Below are 26648 nucleotides of genomic sequence, written 5' to 3'. Positions count from 1 at the left end.
ACGCTTTCTCCTTGGAAGAAAAGTTATGAACAACCTAGACAGCATATTCAAAAGCAGAGACATTACTTTGCCAACAAAGGTCTGTCTAGTCAAAGCTATGGTTTTTCCAGTGGTCATGTATGGATGTGAGAATTGGACTACAAGAAAGCTGAGTGCTGAAGAATTGATGCTTTTGAACTGTGGTGTTGGAGAAGACTCTTGAGAGTCCCTTGGACTGCAAGGAGATCCAACCAGTCCATCCTAAAGGAAATCAGTCCTGAATATTCATTGGAAGGACTGATGCTGAAGCTGGCTCCAGTACTTTGGCCACCTGATGTGAAGAACTGACTCATTTGAAAAGACTCTGATGTTGGGAAAGATTAAAGGCGGGACGAGAAGGGGACAACACATGATGAGATGGTTGGATGGCATCACTGACTTAATGGACATGAGTTTGAGTAAGCTCCAGGAGTTGATGATGGACAGGAAATCCTGGCATGCTACAGTCCATGGGGTTGCAAAGAGTTGAACATGACTGAGCGACTGAACTAAACTGAAGTCATAGAATGGCTGAGGCAGGAAGGATGACTGCTGGGTGCTTCCCAACCATCAATGTTTGGAGGAACATTGTCCAGAGAATAGTACCACATCCTGCCTATGTCACCAAGAGGCTGTTATGAGCACAGAATCTAGATCTCAACTGCCCTGTATTCCCTACTGGGCAAACTAATCACTCTGTACCTCTGTTTTCTCCATCTGTAAACTAGGTATAATCATGGCACCTACCTTGTAGGATTATTATAAAACTTTGATGAATTCATACATAAATAGTGAGTAAGCATTATAGAATTGCTGGATACCCATGGCTTAATTAACATTTTCTTGAGATCAATTCTCTTTAAAAAAAAAAAAAACTTATGTAGCTCCACTATAAGAAGTAGTTCTCCATAACAGCACAGATTGAATGTGCTAGTTATACATTTTTCACTTCTGAATAGACACACAACTATTACAGTGAATATTACACAACTATGCCAGTGTGCACTTCACACCCTGGGATGGCAGATAAATCTGGTCCCTCTGATGCCCACAGGGAAGGTCCATTTCGAGTCCTCAGCCCCCAGGGCCCAGGTGGGGCAGACACTCCTGAGTAGCTCTTGGGTAACTGACCTGACAATTGAGGTAACGCAGTCCTGGGGCTTGTACAGGGCGCCTGCCTGCCTCCCCCTCCACTGCCTCTGGATTCATCACCACTCTGCTGCCAAGGCGCTGCCAGGGAGACTGGGATTCTTTTTTTGCTGAAATCATGTGTTTTGGAGTTATTTGGCTTGTCTCACACCCGCCTCTAGTGGGGGTGGCTGTGGAAATCACGCTCTGGCAGATAATTAAAATTTCAAGTGAGCGAGGAGCCAGGAGGCCCGCCTCTTCTTCCTAGGAGATATAGTCATCAGCTAGAGGAGAGGGCCTAAGGGGGCTTGGGGCTTCAGCCTGGCCACCCTCCGCTCCATTTCTGCCTGCAGCCTGGTCTTGCCCCTGGAAAGGGGTGCTTCCTTCCCATCCAGCCTGCCCATGGCCCTTTCTGCCTCTCCTGATGAAAGCCCCTTGGTGGTTCTCAGGGCCTAACCAACGGTTCTTGAGTTGAGGTCCCCAGAGCAGCTGCAGCATCACCCAGGAACATGTTAAAACAGTAGATTCTTTTTTTTTAAATATTCATTTATTTATTTGGCTTCACTGGGTCTTAGTTGTGGCCCACGAGATCTTTAGTTGTGGCATGAGGGCTCTAGTCCCCTGACCAGGAATCGAACCCGGGCTCCATGCACTGGAAGTGAGGAGTCTTAGACACTGGACCACCAGGATAGTCCCCAAAAAGCAGATTCTTGACTCCATTCCAGTTCTATTGACTCAGAGACTCGGGGATGGTACTCAAAAATCTGTGTATATCAACCTCCCCAGATGATTCTGATGCTTGTTAAAGGAGGAGAACTCCTGGCCTAGACAACATCCAGCCTCATCAGCTGAGCACGCAGGGCCCTTACGATCTGGCACTGGCTCTGCCTGCAGCATGGCAGTGTCTCTAATCTGGACTCCAACCAGACTCGGGGGCAGCTTCTGGGCTGGCGTTTACTCTTGTCCTTGGGCAAGTCCCTTCAGCATCCTGGTGCCCTGCCTCTCTGCCTCTGCTGTCACTTGCAGCAGTGCTTAGCCTTGAAACGGGATTGCAGTGAAATGTGGCTGGCTTGGGGCCTGATGTGGAGCGATTCAGTGACCACTGTTCATTGAATGACTGCTCTGTGCCTGGTGCTGTTTGAGTCACTGGGGTAAATCAATGCACAAAGCAAAGATCCCTGCCCTAATGGAGTGTATGTTCTACCCTGGGAAAATAAAGACCACAAGCAGAAAAATCCACCATAAATCAGGGAGGTCAGCAAAGGAGACCCTTGAGCGGGGACTTGAAGGAAGAAGGGCATCGCTTGTGGATACCTGGGGAGGACGGCCCTGAGACGCAGACACCCAGTGAGAGCAGGGGCCCTCGGAAGGGGCAGGGGCACAGCTGGTTGCTGCAGCAACAGGTGCGAGGAGAGGGAGCCTGGCACAGAGGGCTTCAGAAAGGGCACAGGCCCAGATTTCATGGGCCTGCATACTCAGATGCTCGGTCTTCTTTGTGACTTAGCGACCCCATGGACTGTAGCCCGCCAGGCTCCTCCATCCATGGGGTTCTTCAAGCAAGAATACTGGAGCGGGCTGCCATTTCCTGCTCCAGGGGATCTTCCCGACCCCCAGGGATGGAATCCACTTCTCTTATGTCTCCTGCATTGGCACATGGGTTGTTTACCAGGTAGCGCCACCTGGGAAGCCCTTTGTGGGCCTGGTAGGGCTACAATTAGAACTAAGAGTTTTCTCTGCGTGCAAGGGGAGCTCTTGGGAATTTAGTTTTAAGCCGAAAAATGACCTCAATCAGACTTATACAGGCAGACCTCCTTTTATTGCACTTTGCTTTTTGGTGTGCTTCCCAGATGCTAAGTGTTTTACAAGTTGAAGGTTTGTGGCAAATGTGCGGTGAGCAAGTCTCTTGACACAATTTTTCTGACAGCGTTTGCTACTTCCTGACCCTGTCTCACATTTTGGTAATTCTCGAAATATTTCAGACTTTTTCCTTGTTATTACATTTATATTGGTGACCTGTGATCTTTGATTTCACATTGCAAAAAGATTAGGACTCGCTGGAGACTCAGATGATGATTAGTGTTTTTTTAGTAATAAGGTACTTTTCATTAAGGTATGCACTTTGCTTTTTTAGACATATGCACACTTAATAGACTTCAGGCAAGGATACTGGAGTGGGCTGCCATTTCCCTCTCCAGGGAATCTTCCTAACCAGCGATCGAACCCAGGTCTCCTGCGTTGCAGGTGGAGTCTTTACCGTCTGAGCCACCAGGGAAGCCCAATCAGGGTAGTGCAAACACAACTTTCCTATGCACCAGGAAACCTTTTAAAAAGTTCATGTGACTCACTTTATTGACATACTTGCTTTGTTGTGCCGTCTGGAGCCCAGCCGGAGACATCTCTGAGGCCTGGCTGTGTTTGAAAAGACTCACCGTGGTCACCGTGTGGAATGAGTGCTGTGTAGGTTCCAGGGCAGTGGCAGGCAGGGGCCTTAGGCACTGCTGAAGATTCAAGTCAAGGATGGTGGCCCTAGGGCAAGAAGTCGTGGGACCCTGCATTGGTTTTGGGCGAAGCACTAGGATTCTCTGACAGCTGGATCCAAGGAAAGTGACCAGCAGTAGGAAGTCAGGGATGGCTCCAAGGTCGTGGTTGAGCTGATGGAAGATGGGGGTGAGTGCAAAGGGAGCCAGAGAAGGCTGTGAACGGGGTTTTGAGGGAAGATCTGAGCTACGGTTAGACAGATTGAGTTTGTCTACTAGGTTGTCAGGTGGAGCTGTTGAGTAGACATTTAGAAAAAGAGGTCAGAGTTCAGCAAAGTGTTTGGAAGATGTGAACTTTGGAGTTGAAAGACACCGAGACATTTAAAGCCTTCAGGCTGACAGCTCCACAGGAAGGAATATTGGGATAAAAGAAGCTGAGCCCTGGGCACCAGGGACGTTCAGAAGAGGGAAGGGAGAGCAAAGGAGGCTGAGAGGAGAGACCAAGGTAAGGGGACCGGGAGAGCAGAGCATGGAGGGAAGTGGGGAATGCACAAAGCCCATCTGTCAAGCGGCAGATAGAGGAGGGGGAGTGTGGATCTGGCCATGTAGACGGTGGTGACCGTGACAGAGCAGCTGGCAGAGGGCTGGGGCAAAAGCCTGACCACAGTGGGTTTAAGGTGAAGAGAAGAGGACGGAAACCACAAACGTAGATAGCGGGTCCCTCGTGACCCTCACAGCAAAGAGGAAACAGAAAAGAGAGGTAGCTAGAGGTGGCGAGATAGGGTGCAGGCGGTGAGATCTAGGTAAAAAGTGGACATGAAAGTGAATGTCATTCAGTCATGTCCAACTCTTTGTGACCCCTGGGACTATACAGTTCATGGAATTCTCGAGGCCAGAATACTGGAAAGGGTAGCCTTTCCCTTCTCATGGGGATCTTCCCAACCCAGTGATCAAACCCAGGTCTCCCACATTACAGTTGAGCCACAAAGGAAGCCCAAGAATACTGGAGTGGGTAGCCTTTCCCTTCTCCTGGGGCTCTTCCCAACCGAGGTATTGAACCAGGGTCTCCTGCCTTGCAGGCAGATTCTTTACCAACTGCTCTCAGGGAAACCATGAGATCTGGGTACCATGTGGGTATTTGCAAACCAGACATTCAGAGTTAGTGGTGATGGCACCCAGGGGAGGCAAGCGCTATGGCGGGGGTGTGTGTGAGTGGCCAGGGGCAGGGAGGAGGAAGCTCACTCTCACATCTCCATCAGCAGCTAACCGTCTCCTCACCTCATACCCCTTGCACAGTCCCAGTAAAAACACTGGGCCAGCTCTGCAAACACAACAAATTCAGGAAATTTAGGGCAGAAGCTGGTCATGGCCACTTTTAACAGCTCCTCAGGTGATGGCTCAGAGGATAAAGGATCCACCTGCAGTGCAGATTCCTTCCCTGGGTTGGGAAGATCCCCTGGAGTAGGTAATGGCAACCCATTCCAGTGTTCTTGCCTGGAAAACTCCACGGACAGAGGAGCCTGGCAGGCTGTAGTCCATGGGGTTGCAAACAGCTGGACATGACAGCACAGTTGTCTTGGATCAGGTGATTCTATGAGTACCCCCATTAATCTAGAACCTTCTCTGCCTGCTAAACTCCTGCTTCTTCAAAATCCAGTTCAGCTGAGAAACTTCTGTAGGTATTTTTGAAGCAGGAAAGTCAAGAGCACAGATGAAGGGGTTAGGGGAGGGTGCTCCTGGGAAGACACGTGGCATTCTCTATTCTTCAGTAGCCAGGGACGCTCGGAAAATGATTGTTGTTAGGTTTAGAAACTGTGTCTGGGAGACCCTTTGGGGTTTTCTGATTCTGTAGGATCTGTGCCCTTCATGGTCTTTGATTGAGTTATTTTATATCTCTGTAAGCTGTAGAAAACAGACAGTAAAGCAAATGATTCTTGTCCACATCGATGCAAGTGAATTTTGCTGTGGAGGCGCAATTGATTTCTGTCACAGAGAAGGCGGATTTGCATCCACTGACAAATTCATGGCAGCATTCCTGATTGCCAATTCAAGTCTGCTCCTTGGATTCTCCTTGAGCCTGTTTTGATATCTTCCTTGTTCCCTTGTGATTAATCAACTAAATCATATCTTTGACACAAATTCATTTTGCATTTGTATGAAAGTCATGATTTTGCCTGTTAAAAAGTGATCCTTTAACATTTGTTTAATTTGAAAATGATGGCTAGTGGTGATAAGTAAGGAATGGGGGTGGGAATAGAGAGACAGCAAAGAAAGTATGTTTGGGTTCCAAGGGATAAAATCCTATCCAAACTAGTCCAACTAAGGGGAGTTGTACTAGAAAGATCTAGGGTCCTCTTATGAAACCCAAGAGTAAGCAGAATGGCCAGGACTCATCTAAATTAGGAAGAGGGTAGGGGATTAAGTTTGGCTGCATATAACTGAGATAAAATACATGAGAAATATAAGAGAAGTATAGAGTTCAGAAGCTCAGATCTAGCATGACAACTTCTCAATGTCATAAAAAACTCAGACTGCTGCTTTTCTGCTCTGTCATCCTTAGCATGCTTCCAACTGCAAAGTCACCTCAGTGTCTAATATGATCTTTGAAGCTCCAGCCAGTATTTTTGTATTCCAAGCATCTGGAGTGAGGAAGAGAAGGATTCCTTTTTAAGGAAACTTCCAGCAAGACCCACATAACGCTTCTATTGACCACACAAGATTTCAATTGGCCAGAAGTGAGTCAATGACCACACCTAAATAAGATACTCACACTGTGGTTTGTAGATGGAGTTTGGCTACTCTTGACAATTTGGAATGTTTAAAAAACATGAGCAGATATTTAAATACTATAAGATTTGACATTTCTGGCCTCTCTTTAAAAAAGACAAACTCAGAAAGTCTGACAACCCCCTTTTTTTAAAGCCCAGTTTGCTCCACCCCTTCTGGTTACTTGTAGGCTGTGTGACTTTGAACTCCAGCTTTTCTGAGGGAGGAGTTGATGGGCCCAGATCTCCTGGAACAATATACACTCCTGGCCCAGCCATGCCGGCCACTGGGAGAAGGGGTTGGCAGCCATGGCCGTCAGGCGGTTCTCAAGGTCAGGTTTGGTGCAGTCGGTCTGTTGCATATGAGACTTCATCTTCATTGGCACCCTGGGGAGTGTTGTCAGACAGCCTTAAGCTGCCAGAGCTTTAAGCTACTCTTTTCTGAATATTACTGAATGCCACAGCTATTGCACTTCAAACCCCATTTTACCAGTGTTTCTCTCAACGTGTGGCACAGAGATTTCCTGGGGAATGTGTTTAAACTGTCCACTCCTAGGCCGGGTTCCAGAACAGCAGAATGAAGCTCTCTAGGTGGGACCAAGGACTCTACATTTCAGCAGTCTCTCCAGGGCCTTCTGAACACTTCAATTTGGGAGTGAGGGCATTACACAAGCCCCGCAGTTAGGAGTGGGAGCCTGAGTCTGCTCCCCTGGGCTGTCCAGGGGAGGCAGAGAGTGAGCAGAAGCTCTTTCATCAGGAGGCTGCTGGCCCCTACAGGGCTCTCTATCAAAGGCAGTTGGAGGCCACTGGGCATCTCCTGCTACAGGGTTAACCCTGGGCTGCACAGAGGGGTCCTCTCTTAACTGTCTATTTCACTTAGCAGCGGGGAAGGGGAGAGACAGGCAGCGAGCCTGGGGAAGAGAGTGGTCATGCCAGCTTCCCCTCCTCCCTTCCATCCCAGGCCGAGCTCACTCTCTGAGGCTGTTTCCTCCCCGTTATGTGGGCAGTTATTATCGTAATGGGTGACCCCGGTTTCATGCTGTCTAAATGCTATCAGTTTTCATGGTATCTATCCCTCCTGCTTCTGCGATCATCACTTTCCTTTGCTGGGCGTGCTTTCCACAGGCGCAGTGCTCCAGGGTGGCCCAATGAGAGCCTGAATTGAGGACTTGGTTGGAAACCATGGGGGAAAGGGGACATTCTTCTCCCTGGCTGGGAGTTGTGGGGATGTCGCCTGGGCCAACTTGTCCCTTCAAAGGGCAGTTCTGCCTGGGAAGGGCGCCAGCGTGGGGGAAAGCAGGCCTGAGAGAAAAGAGGCTGAGGAAGCTTCAGATGACATCCTGTAAGCCCCCGCCTCAAAGCCAGGCCCACTCCAGTGTGACCGTGCCAACGGATTCCTGTCTCCTGCTAAAGTTAACCTGAGCTGATTTCCTCTTGTGGAGGGAGTGACAGAGGGCCCCATACAAGCAGCAGCTGCCAAGTCTGAAACCTGCATTTGCTGCTGAATGCAGCATGGCTGCCACACACTGAGTGCTTGGACACTGCTTTGGATCTCCTTGGCTTTTTATAATTTGTACTCGATATTAGCTCTTTTATTATTTCACTCCTTACTGCTCGACCGATGGTAACAGCTGGCAGAGTTAAATGCGTGTGCAGGAAAAAGCTTTCATGTCAGTGACAACGCTTTCCTAATCGGCTGTCTAGAGTGCTGGGTTAGGAAATCAGTGGGCAACAGTGCAGGGTTTGATTAGCAATGTCTGCCATGGAGGCTGCACTCCACTGTGGGTGTGCATCTTACATTCTCACCGTGTGTGAATTATTCCTTTTTTTGGTGTCAGTTGTTCCAAATCAATAAAAGGGAATTTTAGTGGTTGTGTCCCCCGTGATTTCTCAAGTTGGGGCCACTTCTCAGCCCAGTTCAGAAACTGGAGCATGGGAAGATTTATGGCCAGAGGTGACCAAGAGAATTTGCAAAGGACTTGGGGGCGATGGCCAGAAGTCACATTTGGTGTCTGCCACTTGCTGGGTGATTCTGGGCAATCACTTTCCCTCCCCCAGCACCAGAGACTGAACCTGCAGTGAGAGGAACTTGAACCAGGAGGACTGGAGAGGTCTCTTTACTTGTGGGCAAGAGGCATTCCTGGTGCTGTCTTGCCTCCAGTCTTGATGCTCTGGTGACATTTACCCAGATGTCACTCTCCAAACACACTGCTTTGCCTCTGTCCCTTGGAGGACATTTGTCTCTCTGTGAAATGCTACCCTGATGCGCTCCTCATCATCCCTCAGCACCCTGCTCAAACATCCCTTCCTCCTCCTTGTTGTCCTCAGATAGAGGGGCTTGGAGCCTCTACTTGGCTCGCTGTGCTGTGAGTGGCCAGAAGGCAGGTCCAGGTCTGCTTCAGCTCGCACTCCAGAGCATGGCCTGTGACCTGGCACAGAGCTAGTGTTCAGACAAGGTTTGTTAAATAAATTAGCAAATGACCTCTTTTCAGAGGCATGAAGCTGCTGTGAAATTAAGGGAAAGGCAAGAATCCCCAGGAATCACATACTTCCTATAATTTTTCTCCCACCCTCTCCTCCCTTCTTTAGAATTTTTCTTTAGAATCTCCCTTAGAATTTCCAAGAAGAAAGGGCCTGTGACAGCACAGTCGTCATCTTTGGAGGAGAAACTCCTGACTCATGGGATTGGCCTGGGCGGGCCAGGGCTCGGGTGGGAAGCCTCTGTCCTCACCTCCAAAGGCTGTGCAGCCAGGACTCTCCAAAGACTCCATCAGAGTCATTGTTTACATGCTAAAGCCTGTTTTTCTCTGAACTTCCTGCAAATTGAACTGGATGTGCTAAATACATAATGAATCTGCTAAACTCTTTAATGAACTTGCAGTACTTATTGATTTCCTCGTTGATTACACATAATTTGCTGAACTGATTTGGCTGTGTGACTTGAAAGGCATTTGGGAGAGATCTCTGCAATTTGTCACTCCATGTGCCCCAGACTTTAAAATGAATACAGAATGATACATTAAAAGAAATCCCAGGGTTGTGATCCCAATTATCTTCAGTGGATGGTAACACATTCAGGGCAGCAATTTTTAAAACTGAATTCTGATTATATGCCAGGCCCTGTGTGAGCTGCTGGGGTTTCCCTGATGAATAGGAGTGCGTTTCTGATCTTGGTGTGCTTATGGTCTATGCGGTGGGGGTGGGGGGTAGACTGATGGGCCTTCAGGTGCTTACAATTTAGAGAGTGGGAGCACAGAGGAGGGGCATGTAAATTCACTTGTGAAGGTCAAGGGCAACTTCAGAGAGAATTTGATCTTTGAGCTGTCTCTTAAAAATTGTGCAGGAGTTTCCAGACATGCCGGGTAGAGTAGACGTCTGCTGCTCTTGTCTGCCCATCTTCCCTCCTGCCTTCTTTGATCATAACATCCAGGTATTCTTTGAGAACTCACCTCCTGCATGTCACCTCCCATGACGTCCTAGAGGAACCAGGTGTATGGCCCACCCCCAGCCCACAGCCAAGATGTGGGTCCTCCAGACCTTACTCCTGGAACTCCACTTCCCAAAGTATCTTACAAGGACAGAAGGCAGCTGGAACCAAGTCATCCCAAGGTGGTCCTTGAATTTCTACTCCTGAGATTCAGCCCTACCTGGATTGTCTCCTTCTCGAATCTCAGTCTCTGAGCTGCTCAATAGCCAGGCTTGGTTTCTGCAGTTCATAATCAAAAGGCCCTAAGTGACAAACCCGGTGTCAAGGGCCCTTGCCTCCACTCACTCTGGGGAAGAATTTCTCCTTCCTTTCTGGCAAGACCATGAGCCCACAGCTATGCCTCTTGTCAGGGATATGTGCCCATGACATATCTTCATCTCCAGCTCTGAGTTGTCCACTGAGCTGGGAACTTGACTGTCCAACTGCTCCACTAACATGGCCACTCGGATACACACAAAGCACCGATCCCTCCATCTCCACTGCCCTGCCCCCTAAACAACCACTTCCTTCCCATCTAAGAAAATGACACCACATCCACCTCTGAGTTCAGCCAGTTGTCATCTGTCTCCTTGGCTCGCTCTCTGCCTGCCCAGCCCCATCTGCCTGCCAGTCATCCTGGATCTACACTCCTTCCCTCACAAGTTCCATATGGACCCATCCTTTTCTTTCTGCATTGATTCCTTTCTATATCAGGACATTCTCTCTCATGGATCCTGTAATAGCTTCTTAAATTCAGTCTTAGAGTCCTCAATCCTATATGCCCTTCTGCTTAACTACCTTCCAAGGCATCTTATTGTGGTTGAGATGCAATTCAAATCTCCCACTGTGATCTTTTGGCACATCTTGCTCCATTTAAAGGAGAAGGCAATGGCACCCCACTCCAGTACTCTTGCATGGAGAATCCCATAGATGGAGAAGCCTGGTAGGCTGGGGTCCATGGGGTCGTGAAGAGTCTGACACGACTGAGCGACTTCGCTTTCATTTTCACTTTCACCCATTGGAGAAGGAAATGGCAACCCACTCCATTGGAGAATCCCAGGGACAGAGAAATCTGGTGGGCTGCCATCTATGGGGTCATACAGAGTCGGACACAACTGAAGCGACTTAGCATGCATGCATGCATTGAAGAAGGAAATGGCAACCCACTCCAGTGTTCTTGCCTGGAGAATCCCAGGGACAGTGGAGCCTGGTGGGCTGCCATCTATGGGGTCACACAGAGTCGGACACGACTGAAGCGACTTAGCAGCAGCAGCAGCAGCTCCACTTAAGGCCCTTCCTGTATCCCTGTGCTCACTTCCCCCTCCTCCTCCCTCATATCCAGCCTGCAGCTGACTGGTCTTCCTGTTCCTGGTACTCACGGAGCATCTCTGGGGCTTTGTGCTGGTGGGTCTCTCTGTCTGGGTGTGTTTACCCCCCATTTTTACCTGGTGGCAGCTTCTCGTCACTCTGAATCAGGGTCTCTGCTCAAAGGTCCTCTCCTTTGAAGTCCACGTTGGTCACACCAGCATCTCCCACCCCCCGCGACTGCTCCAAGCAGATCCATACAGCTTTGTTTTTTGTATTGCACATTTTGCTGTCGGATATTGTCTGGTTCCTTTGTTCACTTGTGTGGTATCCAACTTCCCTACTGGAATGGGGGCTCCCACAGAGCAGTCTCTTGACTCTTTGGCCACTTCTGCATCATTGTAACGCTGCACATAGTGTGTGCTTAAATATTTCTGCCACTCAAGCACAGGAGCGAGTGAGTGAACAGAAGAATGGAGAGCACATGTCTCAGTGCTATATTTGCACCCGCTGTCTCTCCTGCTAGTCCTTGAGGACAAGGACTGGGTCTGTTTTGACTCTCAGTATCCCCAGCACCCCAAAAATAGCTGGCACACAGTAGGTATTCTATGAATGTGTGTTTAAAGGATGCAGAAGTAAATGGCATTTGTGGCAGAGGGAACAAGAGAGGGAAAAATATGGAGGGTTACTTAGTTTATGGCAAGCGGATTTACATGCTCTCTTCTTGGATAGAGCACTGAGCGCAGCTATTTTTGGAGCAGGAATGTGTGCAGGCACACTCATGCAGTGCTTCAGGGAAAGGGTGAGGAGTGGAGCTTCATCTGATAAAATCTTTACAGTGAACTCTCCCTTCCCATCTAAAGCAACGCAATGGAAATTACTTCCAAGCATCAGAGTTCACAGGGAAAAAAATTGGGAAAAAAATGGTAGGAGGGGATGTTGAAATTTTGATAAACGTCCAGACTTTGTATGATCATGGGTTAAAAGGGGCTTGATGTTCACCTAGGAGTTCTCAAATGTTAGCAAACATTAGAATGGGGATCTTATTTTTTTGGTAATAACTAAATTTCCCTCTTTTTCTTTCTTTCACTGAAGTATAGTTGATTTACAATGTTGTGTTCATTTGAAGTGTACAGAAAAGTGCTTCCGTTACACACACACACACACACATATATATTAGATTCTTTTCCATTATAGGTTATTACAAGATATTGAATATAGTTCCCTGTGCTATACAGTGGGTCCTTGTTACTTGTCTATTTTATGTATAGTGGTATGTATCTGTTAATCCCAAACTCCTAGTTTACCCTTCCCCCACTTTGGTAAAGAACCCCCCTACAAAGGCAGGAGATGTAAAAGATGTGGGTTCGATCCCTGGGTTGGGAAGATCCCCTGGAGGAGGGCATGGAAATCCACTCCAGTATTCTTGTCTGGAGAATCCCCATGAGGAGCCTGGTGGGCTACAGTCCATAGGGTCACAGAGCCAGACATGACTGAAGCAATGTAACCCACAAACACACACCTCTTTGGTAAGCATGTTTGTTTTCTATGTCTGTAAGTCTCTTTATGTTTTTAAAATAAGTTCATTTATATCATTTTTATAGATTCCACAAGTGATTGACATCATATAATATAATGCCACTTGCAGCAACATGGTTGTGTTTATGTGTCTATACCTATATATAAGTATACATACAGTGGAATATTACTCAACCATATATATATATGTGTGTGTGTGCATATATATTCACATATAGATACATATGTTATATCTTCTTTATCCATAGAATGGAGATTTTGCAAAAGGGGAAGATTCCTGGGGCCCATACCCAGAGGTTCTTGTTCTGTAGATCTGGGCTAACGTTTCAGTCTGTGAATCTGGATAATGGCATTCACCCTCTGGTGATTTTTACACAGGTAGTCATCAACCCCTAGGCCAGAGAAACCCTGAGCTGAACCAAACCCTATTTGATGTCTTGAAATCTCTCTGTAGCATCCCCTCTGGATGCCCGTCTTTCTATCTGTGATACCCTGGATGGAAACGCACTGTCTTTGGACGTCTAAGACTGTAAGGAAGTTTTATTTCATGTGTGTAGAATGCCATTTGAAGCAGAAGGTACGGCATACACAAAAGCTTTTAAGAAGGAAAGTTGCTAAAGGGTGGTGTAAAGTAGATGGAGCCTTGGATGACAGGGAGTTGTGCAAAGCCTGAACGCTAATATTGCAGGTTGAAGCCAGATCAGGAAGGCCTTGAATGCCAAAATGGTGGGGTTTGGACATTATTATCAGACACTGGGGACCTGTTGAAGAGTTTTTATCAGAGAACACCAGTGCTGGTGGGGTTTGATTGCTATTTGGCATGGCTCAGTCTATTCTGAAGGAGATCAGTCCTGGGATTTCTTTGGAAGGAATGATGCTAAAGCTGAAACTCCACTACTTTGGCCACCTCATGCGAAGAGTTGACTCACTGGAAAAGACTCTGATGCTGGGAGGGATTGGGGGCAGGAGGAGAAGGAGACGATGAGGGTGAGATGGCTGGATGGCATCACTGACTCGATGGATGTGAATTTGAGTGAACTCCGGGAGTTGGTGATGGACAGGGAGGCCTGGCGTGCTGCGATTCATAGGGTGGCAAAGAGTCGGACATGACTGAGCGACTGAAGTGAACTGAAAACAGTATCCAGTTTCTTTCTCTCCCCTTCTCTTGGCTATGCTTTATTATCAGATCTAATGTCACAAGATGGTTACAGCAGTTCCAGCCCTTCCACCTTCTCTCTAATCCTTCTCTAGGCAGGAGGAGGCACAGCATATTTTTTAAATTCACAGAAATGGACTAAAGGCATTTCATGGGCTCTAAGCAGGTCAGGTCCCCATCTCTAACCCAATCACCATATTAAGCAAATATAGCATTGTGATTGGCCAGGCTCAAGTCACATGTCTATGGAGGGGACAGGGTCAACTCTACTGGAAACACAGGGATTGCCTATGGAGGATGGGTGGTCCCCCAGAAGGAGATCTAATGAGTCAATTTAGAATGATTTATTCAATGTCTGCAGAGAACTGCTCTACTCTTTAGCTGTGTGTTGGTGTTGGGTGAGGTGGAAGCCCCTTTGTGACTCAGGGAACCAGGGCCAGGGAGTGGGAGGGTGTCAGGTGGAGAAGGCGGAGTGGCAGAGGATGAAAGTTTTGAAGAGACAAACTTGAGTGCATGATGCTTAGTGGGTCAAGTCTTGGCTCAGCCATTTCCTTTGTGAGGGGCCGTGGGAATGTTATTCATTTCTCTGAACTTCATTCTTCATCGCTCAAGTGGTACATGAAATATTTTCTTTAGAGAGCTGTTGTAGGGAGTTGACGAATTTATGTAGAGTCCCTGGCACAAAGTAACTACTCGATAACAATCAGCAATTACAATATTTCCTTGGCTCTATGAAAGCAGTGATTATAGATGAATCATTGATTTAATAGGCTTTTGGAGAGAGAAAAAAATAGATGAATCATTGATTTAATAGCTTTGGGGGGAGGGAAAAAACTGCCATATCAATGGCATGAAATTTCAGAAATGTTAAATTTGGAAAAAAAAGTTGTTTTTGAATTGAGGAAATGGACAGCGATGCTCATGGTGGTGATGGTGATGGCAGTGATGACTAGCGGGTAGGTGATCAGTGGCTAAGAGAACAGATTTGGAACACACAAACCCTGGTTTGGGCACTGACTAGTTGCCTGCTGTTGAGGTATATAAACCATCAAAAAGGACTCAACAAGTAGTAACTTCTTCTTGCCCACTTGGTGCCTCACTTTCCCTTTTCACTCTCTGTCCCATGACACATGATTTTTTATCTTCCTTACACATAGCTGTATTCACTTACTTTTCTACAATTTTTGAAAAATAATCAAGCTGCTTTGATAATTTAGGAAAATTTCTCCTAGAAAATTATAAAGAAAAAAATCATCCCAATTTCATCCCTTCCCCCTGGAGATGACTCTTCACTGTTTTATTGGATTTCCTTCTATGGTATTTTTCTGTGTATAAGATTTTGTTGTTGTTGAAATCATAATCATCCTGTAATTTCAATTTTGTATCCTATTCCCCTCTTGGTTATTACCAACTCTCCCTAAATAGAATTTTAATGACCGTAATATTTTTCATCATGTGTCTGGAATTGGTTGACTTAATCATTTCTATTTTTGAACACTGAGTAGTTTCCCTGTTTTCACTGGTGTTAATAACAGAGGGATGAAAATTTTTCTGCAGAAACTTATTTTGTATTTCTGATAATATCATAAGGAAACAATCTTGGATGTAGAAATATCAGGGGAAAAAGTTGGGGCATGTTTTCAGTTCTTAGTAGCCAATGTGTTTTTCAAGATAATTTTATCACTGTAGCTATCTTGGAGCTATCTGTTTTAAATGTTTGACTTGTTCACAAATGTGAGTGCATGCAAAAACTTACATGTGCACACATGTTGAGCATTTGTCATGAGTGACTCTGTAGACTAGGATCAATGGGTCTGTGCAACTGGGAAACAGCCCTTCAAAACTCTGCCACCCCCAGCTCAGTGTTAAAAGAAGCCAAAGAAGCTGACATAGGATCTGACTGGCAGGGCCATTTCTGTCTCCAATTCTGGCTCAGACACGAGGTTTCAGCTCCAACTCTGAGGCTTCCCCCTGAAATGAGATGTGGCTGCCAAGGCCAAAACCTTCTTTTCCCTCTCCAGGGTAAATTCCTTAGGGCTTAAGTGACTACTATCCTTCTATGCCCTCATGTCTGGGAAACTCTCTGCTGGGCCCTAGGCAGCTACCCTCACCAGGGAGATTTTCTCCTGGAACATCCCTCTCAGGGTGCAGGAAAATACACTGGGGTGTGAGAATAAATATTAGAAGTTCTTTTTTTTTTTTTTTTTTGACGATAAACGCATATCGTCGTTTATTTAATGTTTAAGCTCTTGCACTAGATTTTTACAAGCTGGTGAACACTGACAAATTATTTCCCCCACAGAACTATAACCATTTGTTCCCGGACAGTATAAATATATGGTTGAGCTAATGTTAATACACATCACCATTTTATCAATTACATAATAAAACAAATTGTCAAGAATCCAAATATTAAGTTACACAGCTCAAAAGGTATATAAAATATTAAACGTCTGCTCAATTCATTAGCAGAAACCTACTTTTTTTTGCAAGAGAGGCTGGGAATCACACTTCAAACAAAACTAAGTCGGTAAACAACTTCAGATAAGTATGAAAAAAAATGACAAGAATTTCAGAAATTTTGATTAAGAATTAAATTTTGATTAAGAATTATTTTAGTTACAGTAACAAAGTATTTCTACCTTTAAAAAAATATTTACTAAATTAAAGCGCATATTCTACATGTTATGCACAAGACAAAGGCAACATTTTACTAAAAATACTTAATAGTCCCCTCCCATTCTTTTTTCAGGCCCTCCCTGTAAGTTGCACCCCAAAGTGCAAACATTAAAACGAACTGTAAGGCTTTTGTCTGGAGACATTAAAGACATGTGCTTCTGTACAATGTAGATTTTCAAAATGGAGGCCTTCTACAACATAAAATGAGATTTATAGAAAGATATTAAATAATCACTGTAAGACTTGGTTAATTAAAAAGGGAGCAAATCTGATGGATACTGGTATGAATGTGGGAGATGTAAACATATTGTGAGCAAACAAACCTCATAGGCCCTATTTTCTATGTGTGAAATGATGCAAGGAATAAACCACATAAGGTCCAGAGTGTTCATAGTTCCTGGGATTTGTTCTATATGATACTAAAAATATACAAGTATTGTGCTGGGTATTTTGGCACCTAGTCTTTCTAAATTTCTTACATATTGGTAAGATTCTATATTTTAAAAAACTTTTTTGGTGAAAATAATGCATGTTTATAAAGGTATATGCAATCTAAATGTAGAGTTTAATAGATTGTTCTAAAATGAACATCCATGCTGAGAAGTAAAAACTGGTCAGTGCCCCAGAAGCCTACCCCTTGAATGACACCCCTCTCCATCCTGCCAAGGTAACCTTTGTCCTAACTTTTATGATAATCTGTACATTAACATTCTTCATACTTCTACTATCTAGCTATGCATTCCTAAACACTTCAGTTTAATTTTGCCTGCATTGGAGTTTTCTATAAATAGTATGCAAATTATGTTTCCTCTTAAGTCTGACTTCTTTAGCTCAAAAATACTCTTTTAAGATTCATCCATGTTGTTCTGTAACATTTTTTGTTGGAAAATATTACTGAGCTGAATGAATATACCACGATTTATATAATCATTCTACCTGGGGTCTGCAAACTACAGCCCATGGATCCAAATCCACCTGAAGGCCTGTTGTTTATAGATAAAGTTTTATTAGAACACAGCCCAGCCCATTCATTTACACACTGTCTATGGCTGCGTTCACTTTCCTAAGGAGAATTGATTAGTTGTGGCAGAAAGTATATGGCCTGTGCTGTGTGCTTGCATGCTAGGTTGCTTCATTATGTCTGACTGTGTGATCCTATGGACTGTAGCCCTCTGGTTCCTCTAGCCATGGGGATTCTCCAGGCAAGAATACTGGAATGGGTTGCAATGCCCTTCTTCAGGGGATCTTCCCAACCCAGGGATTGAACCCACTTCTCTTAAGTCTCCTACATTGGCAGGCAGGTTCTTTACCACTAGTGTGGTAAGCCTGTATATGGCCCACAAAGCCTAAATATTTACTATATAGCCTTTTGGAAAAAAAAGCTTGCTCACCCCTCCCTTCTACAGTTGATGCACAGTTGTTCTCCAGTTTAGGGTTATCACAATTTATGCACATTTTTCCTGGTATGTAGGTGCCCAAGATTTTCTGGGGTATATACTTAAGAGCAGAATTGTTGGTTCACACAGTATACATAAGCTCAAATTTTCTAGATAATGCTGCACTGTTCCAAAGTGGTTGTATTAATTTATATCCCTCACTTGTGTATGAGAGCTCTGGTTGTTTCACATCTCTGAACACTTGAATGGGTGGACTTTTTTTTTTTAATGCAATATGAGCAGTTGTTAGTTATTGCTGCTGCTCTTAAGGACCTTGCAGTCTAATGGGGACGAGCCATTGAGCAATTACCGCTAGGTGTGCAGAAAATGTGTGTTATCTTGCCTGTCACTGTGACTCCTGTCTAACTTTTTTATTCATTTGTGAAATTGCAAATACAGCTTGTGTGGGTCAGATCTAGTGCCTCTAGAATTTAGATGATGAGGGGAAAAGTGCTCTAAGACAACTCAAGGTAAGTTCCTCTTGAGAACATAAGATTGCCTCCTGCTTTTAGATAAAGATGCCATTAGTTAATTGCTCACTCTGGATTCAAATTCCTTCCTTTGTTGCTTCCCATTTATCGAACAAGAACACCTCTGGATTTTGCTTCTGTTTTGCCTGGAAATAGTAGAGGAAGAGTCATTATTTAGCTTTTTTTTTTTTTTTTTTTTTGTCACTACCTGTGATTAGAGGTGTTTCAAAATAAATCGATGGGTCAGATATGCCTTTACAGTCTTATGGTTGATAGCCTCATTGTTTTTACTCCACCTTTATTATGCTGGTCAGACTTTCTAGTTTTTGCCAGTCTGATAGGTATAATTTAGTACTTTATATCTTAGTATCTGGGGCTTCCCAGGTGGCGCTAGTGGTAAAGAACCCTCCTGTCAATGCAGGAGATGTAAGAGGGTGGGTTCTATCCCTGTGTTGTGAAGATCCCCTGGAGGAGGGCATGGCAACCCACTCCAGTATTCTTGCCTGGAGAATCCAATGGACAGAGCCTCATTTTCTCTCCTGTGAATTTCTTAGTCATTTTGTCCATTTTTCATTCAGTTATTTGCTTTTTCCTTCTTGATATATTGGAATTCTTTATCATATTCTGCTTATCAATCTTTTGTTGGTTATGTATTACAAATACATTTTCCTTGCCTTTGACTAATCAAAATTTAACTTTCTTGTTGGTCATTTTCACTCAGCAATTTTAAATTTTAGTCAAACCAACTCCTTTCCTTTGTGGCTCGTGCTTTTTGTATATTAATCTCGTGTATTAGCCTCTAAGTTTATGTCTGCAGGAGTCCTTACATGCAGCATCTTAGTCCTTTAGACAGTTCTGTGGAGTGGAGCTTCGTGTTCCCAGTTCAGATGAGAAAGCGGTTCAGAGTCACTGGCTTGTCGAAGGTGGCACAGCTAATAAAACCATAGTGGAGTGCAATCTAGACCTGCCTGCCGCTCCCCAGGACATGACCTCTGGAGTCCTTCCAAGGATTCAAATAAATCCTTCCTCTTCCACAGACCGGAGAAGGGCACTCTGTTCAATTGCATGCCCTAGGAAGAGGAAGTTGAAGCCCCAGAAAGGAAAGTGTGTTCAGGTACCCTGCCCAGTGCCGGGGCAGGGAAGAGCACTCTACTTTAATGGGGCGAGTGGCCTCCAGGATCCAGAGCATGGAAATGCCCCTGTGGCCCGCTTCCTGCAGGTCTCAGAGCAGCTGGCCTGCATGCCAGCCTGGGCCCGCTTCCCACCCCACAGGGCTGTTTTCAGGCCTCGGTCAGAAGCAGCCTGGCCTTGGGGGTCTCTGGGGCTCAGCTGCGGACAACACACCCATTGTTTTTCCACGATGGGCCTTTGAAAGTGGGTGACTTCCACAAGGTCTGCTACGTTTCCAGAAGTGGGAGTCCTGACTCTAGCCTGCCTTTTTTAGGCAAGAAAGCTCACAGCAAAGTGTCCACCACCCTCCCGGGACCCACTTCACAGGCACTTACTTCCCTGGGAGGATCCATTTTGTGTCACCCACTGGGGTCATGACTCTGAGGGTGCGGACTCTGGGCCTGCCTCTCAGCGGTTCCCACAGGACACAGAGGTGAAATCAGACATGTTTCCCACCCTGGAACTCTCTCTCCATGGCTTGTGAGTTGTAATGCAACCGCAGTCCAGAAGTGGCCAGGCCCCTTCATGGGGTTGCCTTTGACAGTGGGGATCTAAAGGCAAAGTTTACTCTGGGGCCCAGTATTCAAAGGGAGGAAAGTGTTAGTTGCTCAGTCATGTCCGACTCTTTGCGACCCCATGGACTGTAACCCTCCAGGCTCCTCTGTCCATGGCATTCTGCAGGCAAGAATACTGGAGTGGGTTGCCATGCCCTCCTCCAGGGGACCTTCCAGACCCAGGGATTGAACCTGGTTCTCCTGCATGGCAGGTGGATTCTTTATCATCTGAGCCACCAAACCTGGCAATATTCAAATATTCCCCTCAAATCACAAAAGATGTTCCTCCTACTTGGGTATTTTACCCCTGAAGAAAAGAAGCCATTGTTTGGGCTTTATGTGCAGCATCTCACCAAGTTCCTGTAACTGAGCCAATGGGGCCCATTTTACAGATTAGAAAACAGAGGTGCAAAGCAATTAGGCACCTTGACAACAAGGGCACACCGCTATAAATGGCAGATGCACGATGGTTCATTTATTCGTTTGACACAGACTGTTGATATCATACATGTGCCAGGTGCTGTGATAGATCCATGCAGACATCTGTGGGAATGGGCATCTTGGTAGAGAGAACAGCCAGAAAAAGGCCCCCAAAGTAGGAACAAGCCTGGAGCTTGAGGAACACAGAGAAGGCAAGTGTGTCTGGAGTAGACTGATGAGGGGGCAGTGGAGTGAGGGTGAGGGCAAGGCAGGCAGGGGACATATCTCATAGGGCCCTAGAGGCCACAGGGATAGGAGATTTTATTTCAGGGCAGTGAGCACTCTATACGGAGAAGACGATGGCACCCCACTCCAGTACTCTTGCCTGGAAAATCCCATGGACAGAGGAGCCTGGTGTGCTGCAGTCCATGGGATTGAGAAGAGTTGGACATGACTGAGTGACTTCACTTTCACTTTGCACTTTCATGCATGGGACAAGGAAATGGCAACCCACTCCAGTGTTCTTGCCTGGAGAATCCCAGGGATTGGGGAGCCTAGTGGGCTGCCATCTATGGGGTAGCACAGAGTCGGACACGACTGAAGTGACTTAGCAGCAGTAGCAGAGCACTCTATCTAGGGGAGGGATAGGATGTGATCTGCATTTTACAAGTAGCACTCTGGGTGCTCACTGGGGCATGAGGAGGAGTGTCAGGCTAGGCCCAGGGCTGTGACTTCAGTTCAGGGTGAAGCTGGCATTACAGGGCAGGAAGAGCAAGTGTAGATGGGTGAGGCAGAGATAGAGCCCCTGTATCTCCTAGGGTCTTTTTTTTAAGTTGAGATATAATTTATAGCCCATAAAATTTATCCTTTCTAAATTCACAATCAAGTGATTTTTCATGTAAGCCAAAGACTGTGCAGCCATCGTCACCGTCTAATTCTGAAAACTTCCATCATCCCCAGAAGACACCCCATACCCATTATTAGTCAGTCCCTCTTCTCCCTTCCTCTACTGCATGGACAACACTAATCTCTAGAGATCAGTCTTGTTTGGACATTTCATGTAAATGAAATGACGCAGTAACTGGCCTTTTGTTGTTTCTGGTTTCTTTCACTTACCATAGTGTTTTTAGTTCATCTCTGTAGTAGCATGAATCAGAATTTCATTTCCTCTAATTGACAAATAATGCCCCATTCTAGGACATACCACATTTTGTTTATCCGTCAGTTGATGAACATTTGGATTATTTCCACTTAGCTACTATGCATAACTTCTTTTTTTTTTAATTCTTTTTTTATTTATTTTTTAACTTTACAATATTGTATTGGTTTTGCCATATATCAACATGAATCCGCCACAGGTATACACGTGTTCCCCATCCTGAACCCTCCTCCCTCCTCCCTCCCCATACCATCCCTCTGGGTCCTCCCGGTCACTTCTGAAGAACATCTATGTTCAAGTTTTTGTGTGGACATTAGGTTTTCATTTGTATCTGGTGATGAAAGTAAAGTCCGATGCTGTAAAAAACATATTGCATATGAACCTGGAATGTTACATCCATGAATCAAGGTAAATTGGATGTGGTCAGGCAGGAAATGGCAAGAATGAACATCGACATCTTAAGACTCAGTGAATTAAAATGGATGGGAATGGGCAAATTTAATTCAGATGACAATTATGTCTACTACTTTGGACAAGAACCCCTTAGAAGAAATGCAGTAGCCCTCATAGTCAACAAAACAGTCTGAAATGCAGTACTTGGGTGCAATCTCAAAAATGACAGAATGATCTCAATTCATTTCCAAGGCAAACTATTCAACATCACAATAATCCAAGTCTATGCCCTGACCAATGATGCCAAAGAAGCTGAAGTTGATGGTTCTGTGAAGATCTAAACACTTCTAGAACTAACACACAAAAAAGATGTCTTATTGTTCATTGAGGATTGGAATGCAGAAGAAGAAAGTCAAGAGATACTTGGAACAACAGGCCAGTTTGGCCTTGGAGTACAAAAAGAAGCAGGGCAAAGGCTAACAGTTTAGTGAAGAGAACACACTGATCATGGGAAACACCCTTCTCTAACAACCCAAGAGAGAATTCTACACATGGGTATCATGACAAGGTTGATACTGAAATCAGATTGATTATATTCTTTGTAGCCAAAGATGGAGAACCTCTATATAGACAGCAAAAACAAGACCTGGAGTTGACTGTGGGTCAGATCATGAACTCCTCATTGCAAAATTCAGGCTTAATTGAAGAAAGTAGGGAAAACCACTATGCCTTTCAGATATTACCTAAGTCCAATCCCTTATGATTATACAGTGGACATGATGAATAGATGCAAGGGATTAGATCTAGTAGACAGAGTGTCTGAAGAACTATGGCCAGAGGCTCATAACAATGAACAGGAGGCAGTGACCAAAACCATCCTAAAGAAAAAGAAATGCAAAGTAGTCATCCGAGAAGGCTTTACAAATAGCTGAGGAAAGAAGAGAAGTGGAAGGCAAGAGAGAAAGGGAAAGATATACCCAACTGAATGCAGAATTCCAGAGAATAGCAAAGAGAGATAAGAAGCCCTCCTTATATGAACAGTGCAAAGAAAAAGAAGGAAAAATATAAAGGGGAAGACTAGAGATACTTTAAGAAAATTGGAGATATCAAGGGAACATTTCATACAAAGATGGGCCCAATAATGGACAAAAATGGTAAGGATCTAACAGAAGCAGAAGATATTAAGAAGAGGTGGCAAGAATACACAGAAGAACTATACAAGAAAGGTCTTAATGACCCGGATAACCATGATGATGTGGTCATTCACCTAGAACCAGACATTCTGGAATGTGAAGTCCAGTGGGCCTTAAGAAGCATTACTAGGATCCAAGCTAGTGGAGGTGATGGAATTCCAGCTGAGCTATTTAAAATCCTAAAAGATGATGCTGTTAAACTACAACATTCAATATGTCAGCAAATTTGGAAAACTTAGCAGTGGCCACAGGACTGGAAAAGGTCAGTTTTCATTCCAATCCCAAAGAAGGGCAATGCCAAAGAATGTTCAAACTATGGCACAATTGCACTCATTTCACATGCTAACAAGGTTATATTCAAAATCCTTCAAGTTAGGCTTCACCAGTATGTGGACGGAGAATTCCCAGATGTCCAAGCTGGATTTAGAAAAGGCAGAAGAGCCAGAGATTGAATTGCCAACATTCCTTGGATCATAGAAAAAGCAAGGGAATTCCAGAAAAACATCTACTTCTGCTTCATTGACTATGCTAAAGCCTTTGACTATATGGATCTCAACAAACTGGAAAATTCTTAAATGCGAAGATGGGAAGACCAGAACACCTTACCTGTCTCCTGAGAAAACTGTATGCAGATCAAGAAACAATAGTTACAACCTGACGGGGAACAACTGACTGGTTCAAAATTGGGAAAGAAGTACGAAAAGTCTGTATATTGTCACCCTGCTTATTTAACTTACATGCAGAGTACATCATGAGAAACGCTGGGCTGGAAGAAGCACAAGCTGGAATCAAGATTGCCGGGAGAAATATCAATCACCTCAGATATGCAGATGACACCACCCTTATGGCAGAAAGTGAAGAAGAACTAAAGAGCTTCTTCATGAGGGTGAAAGAGGAGAGTGAAAAAGCTGGCTTAAAACTCAACACTCAGAAAACTAAGATCATGGCATCTGGTCCCATCACTTCATGACAAATAGAAAGGGAAAAAAGTGGAAGCAGTGACTAGTTTATTTTCTTGGGCTCCAAAATCGCCATGAACAGTGATTGCAGCCAGAAAGCTATGACAAACTTAGTGTATTAAAAAGCAGAGGCATCACTTTACTGACAAAGGTCCACTTAGTCAAAGCTATGGTTTTTCCAGTAGTCATGTATAGATGTGAGAGTTGGATCATATAGAAGGCTGAGCACCGAAGAATTGCTTTGGAACTGTGGTGCTGGAGAAGACTCTTGAGAGTCCCTTGGACTGACTGCAAGGTGATCAAACCAGTCAGTCCTAAAGGAAATCAGCCCTGAATATTCATTGGAAGGACTGATGCTGAAGCTGAAGCTACAATACTTTGGCCACCTGATGGGAAGAGCCAGTTCATTGGAAAAGACCCTGATGCTGGGAAAGATTGAAGGCAAAAAGAGAAGGGGGCAGCAGAGGATGAGATGGTTAGATAGCATTACCAACTCAATGGACATGAATTTGAGCAAACTCTGGGAGATAGTGGAGGACAGAGGAGCCTGGCATGTACAGTTCATTAGGTTGCAAAGAATCAGACACAACTTAGAGACTAAAGAGCAGCAACAGCCCCATTTTTAAGTTGGGTTATTTGTACTTTTATTATCATGTTGTAAGGATTCCTTTTATATTCTAAATACAAGTTCCTTATGAGATATAAGATCCGCAAATATTTTATCCTATTTGGGAGGTTGTCTTTTCACATTCTTGATAGTGTTTTTTAAAGCCCAAAAGTTTAGAATTTCAATGAAGTCCAATTTACCTATTTTTTGTTTTTATCCTTGTCTGTGCCTTTGGTGTTAGGCCTAGGAAATCACTGCCTAGTCCAATGTCACAAATACTTATTGTTGTGTTATCCTCTAAGAACTTTATACCTTTATCACTTATATTTAGTTCTTTGGTCCACTTTGGTTTAATTTTTGCATGTGGTGTGAAGTAGGGGTACAGATTCATTCCTTTCTAGATGAATATCTAGTTGTCCCAGCACAGTTTGTTGAAAAGATCATTCTTTCCCCACAGCCCAGGGTCTTCGAGAGGACCTGATGAGAAACAATAGGGGAAAATGCTGCATGGATGACAGTTTCCCCAAGATAACCCATCTCATAGAGCTCCATCTAGTCCTGGGCCCTCCAGGGCTTCCTCAGTTCCTGGGAAGACAGCACAGTTGACTAGAGAGATCAGCTCAGAATTCAGTAAGCAATTCCTTGATGCTTCACAGACTCAGAAAAATGTCTTCAGAGATTGGGACAGGAAGACCCGCTGAGTCCAACAACCTCCCTTTGCTGAGGAAATACCCAAGTGTCAGAGAGGTGACTAGCCCAAGGTTGCAACCAGTTAGCTGTAGCTGGGCCCAGAGCAGCCTCACCACCCTCAGGATGGATCTCCAAGTGAGCACAGAAAAGACCCTGCCTCCCCTGCAGACCTGGAGAGTCCCCGGGGCACAGGGATACCTTTGAAGACTCTGAGGGAATGAGCTGCTTCTTTGGCATAAACTCAGTGGGGAATAAAATAATGATCACCAATTCCAACATGAAACAATAATGATGGCTTTTAAAAAGGCCAGTGCTGAAGCCCCCCCCTCTCTCGAAGAACTCTGTGCTGCTGGTGCTACTGGGCCCTCACAAACAATCCTCTAGGTGGGGAGGCGCCAGGGGGTGGTGGAATCAAAGGTTTCCTAGGGGACAGGGCTTGGGAGGGGGGTCCTCAAGGACAAGGCTGTCCTTGCCAGGAGGATATAGGGGCCGGGCAAAGGAGGCACATTGGTGAAGAGGACAGAAACAGCAAAAGCAGGTGCTTCTTTAGTGACGTCATTAGTCAGACTCGGTTTGCTCTTCTGGAAGATGGGGTGTGTCCACTGAGATGCTATTAGCTTTGTGACCAACATACCAAACAAAAAGGGCCTAAACATGGGGGTTTTTAAAGTCCTCATTTGACAGGAAGTCTGGAGGTTGACAGTTCCAAGCTGGATGACCCAGCTCTGCTTGTCGGAACTTCCGGGCAGCCTCTCTGAGAGTCTTTCTTCTCATGCTTGCAAGATGGCGGTCCTGGTTCTCTAGTGTGGTAGGAGAAATAAAGGAAAAGTGAAGTCGCTCTGCTGTGGGACTGTAGCCCGCCAGGCTCCTCTGTCCATGGGATTTTCCAGGCAAGAATACTGGAGTGGGTTGCCGTTTCCTTCTCCAGGGGATCTTCCCAACCCAGGGATTGAGCCCAGGTCTCCCGCATTGCAGGCAGACTCTTTACTGTCTGAGACACCAGGGAATCCCCTCGTAGGGAAGACGGGTGGTAATCTAGAATGCACGCATGTGTGTGAACGTGA

At 45.2% G+C, this 26648-nt stretch overlaps 1 long non-coding RNA gene across 1 annotated transcript in view; it reads left to right on the top strand.

Annotated features, from left to right (window-relative positions):
* The first annotated feature begins 3497 nt into the window (after positions 1-3497).
* Positions 3498-26648, top strand: part of LOC147365446 (uncharacterized) — a 43052-nt gene continuing 19901 nt past the window's right edge. The window contains exon 1 of the long non-coding RNA XR_015133770.1: positions 3498-3813. This is a non-coding gene — a long non-coding RNA (uncharacterized LOC147365446). The remainder of the gene's footprint in view (positions 3814-26648) is intronic.

This window comes from Bos grunniens, chromosome 10, assembly GCF_055505025.1.
Source record: "Bos grunniens cultivar Pamir isolate PY7600 chromosome 10, Bosgru_T2T1.0, whole genome shotgun sequence".
Classification (NCBI taxonomy): Eukaryota; Metazoa; Chordata; class Mammalia; order Artiodactyla; family Bovidae; genus Bos; species Bos grunniens.
The sequence above is the reverse complement of the archived record's forward strand: the minus strand, read 5'-3'. Positions and strand labels throughout refer to the sequence as shown.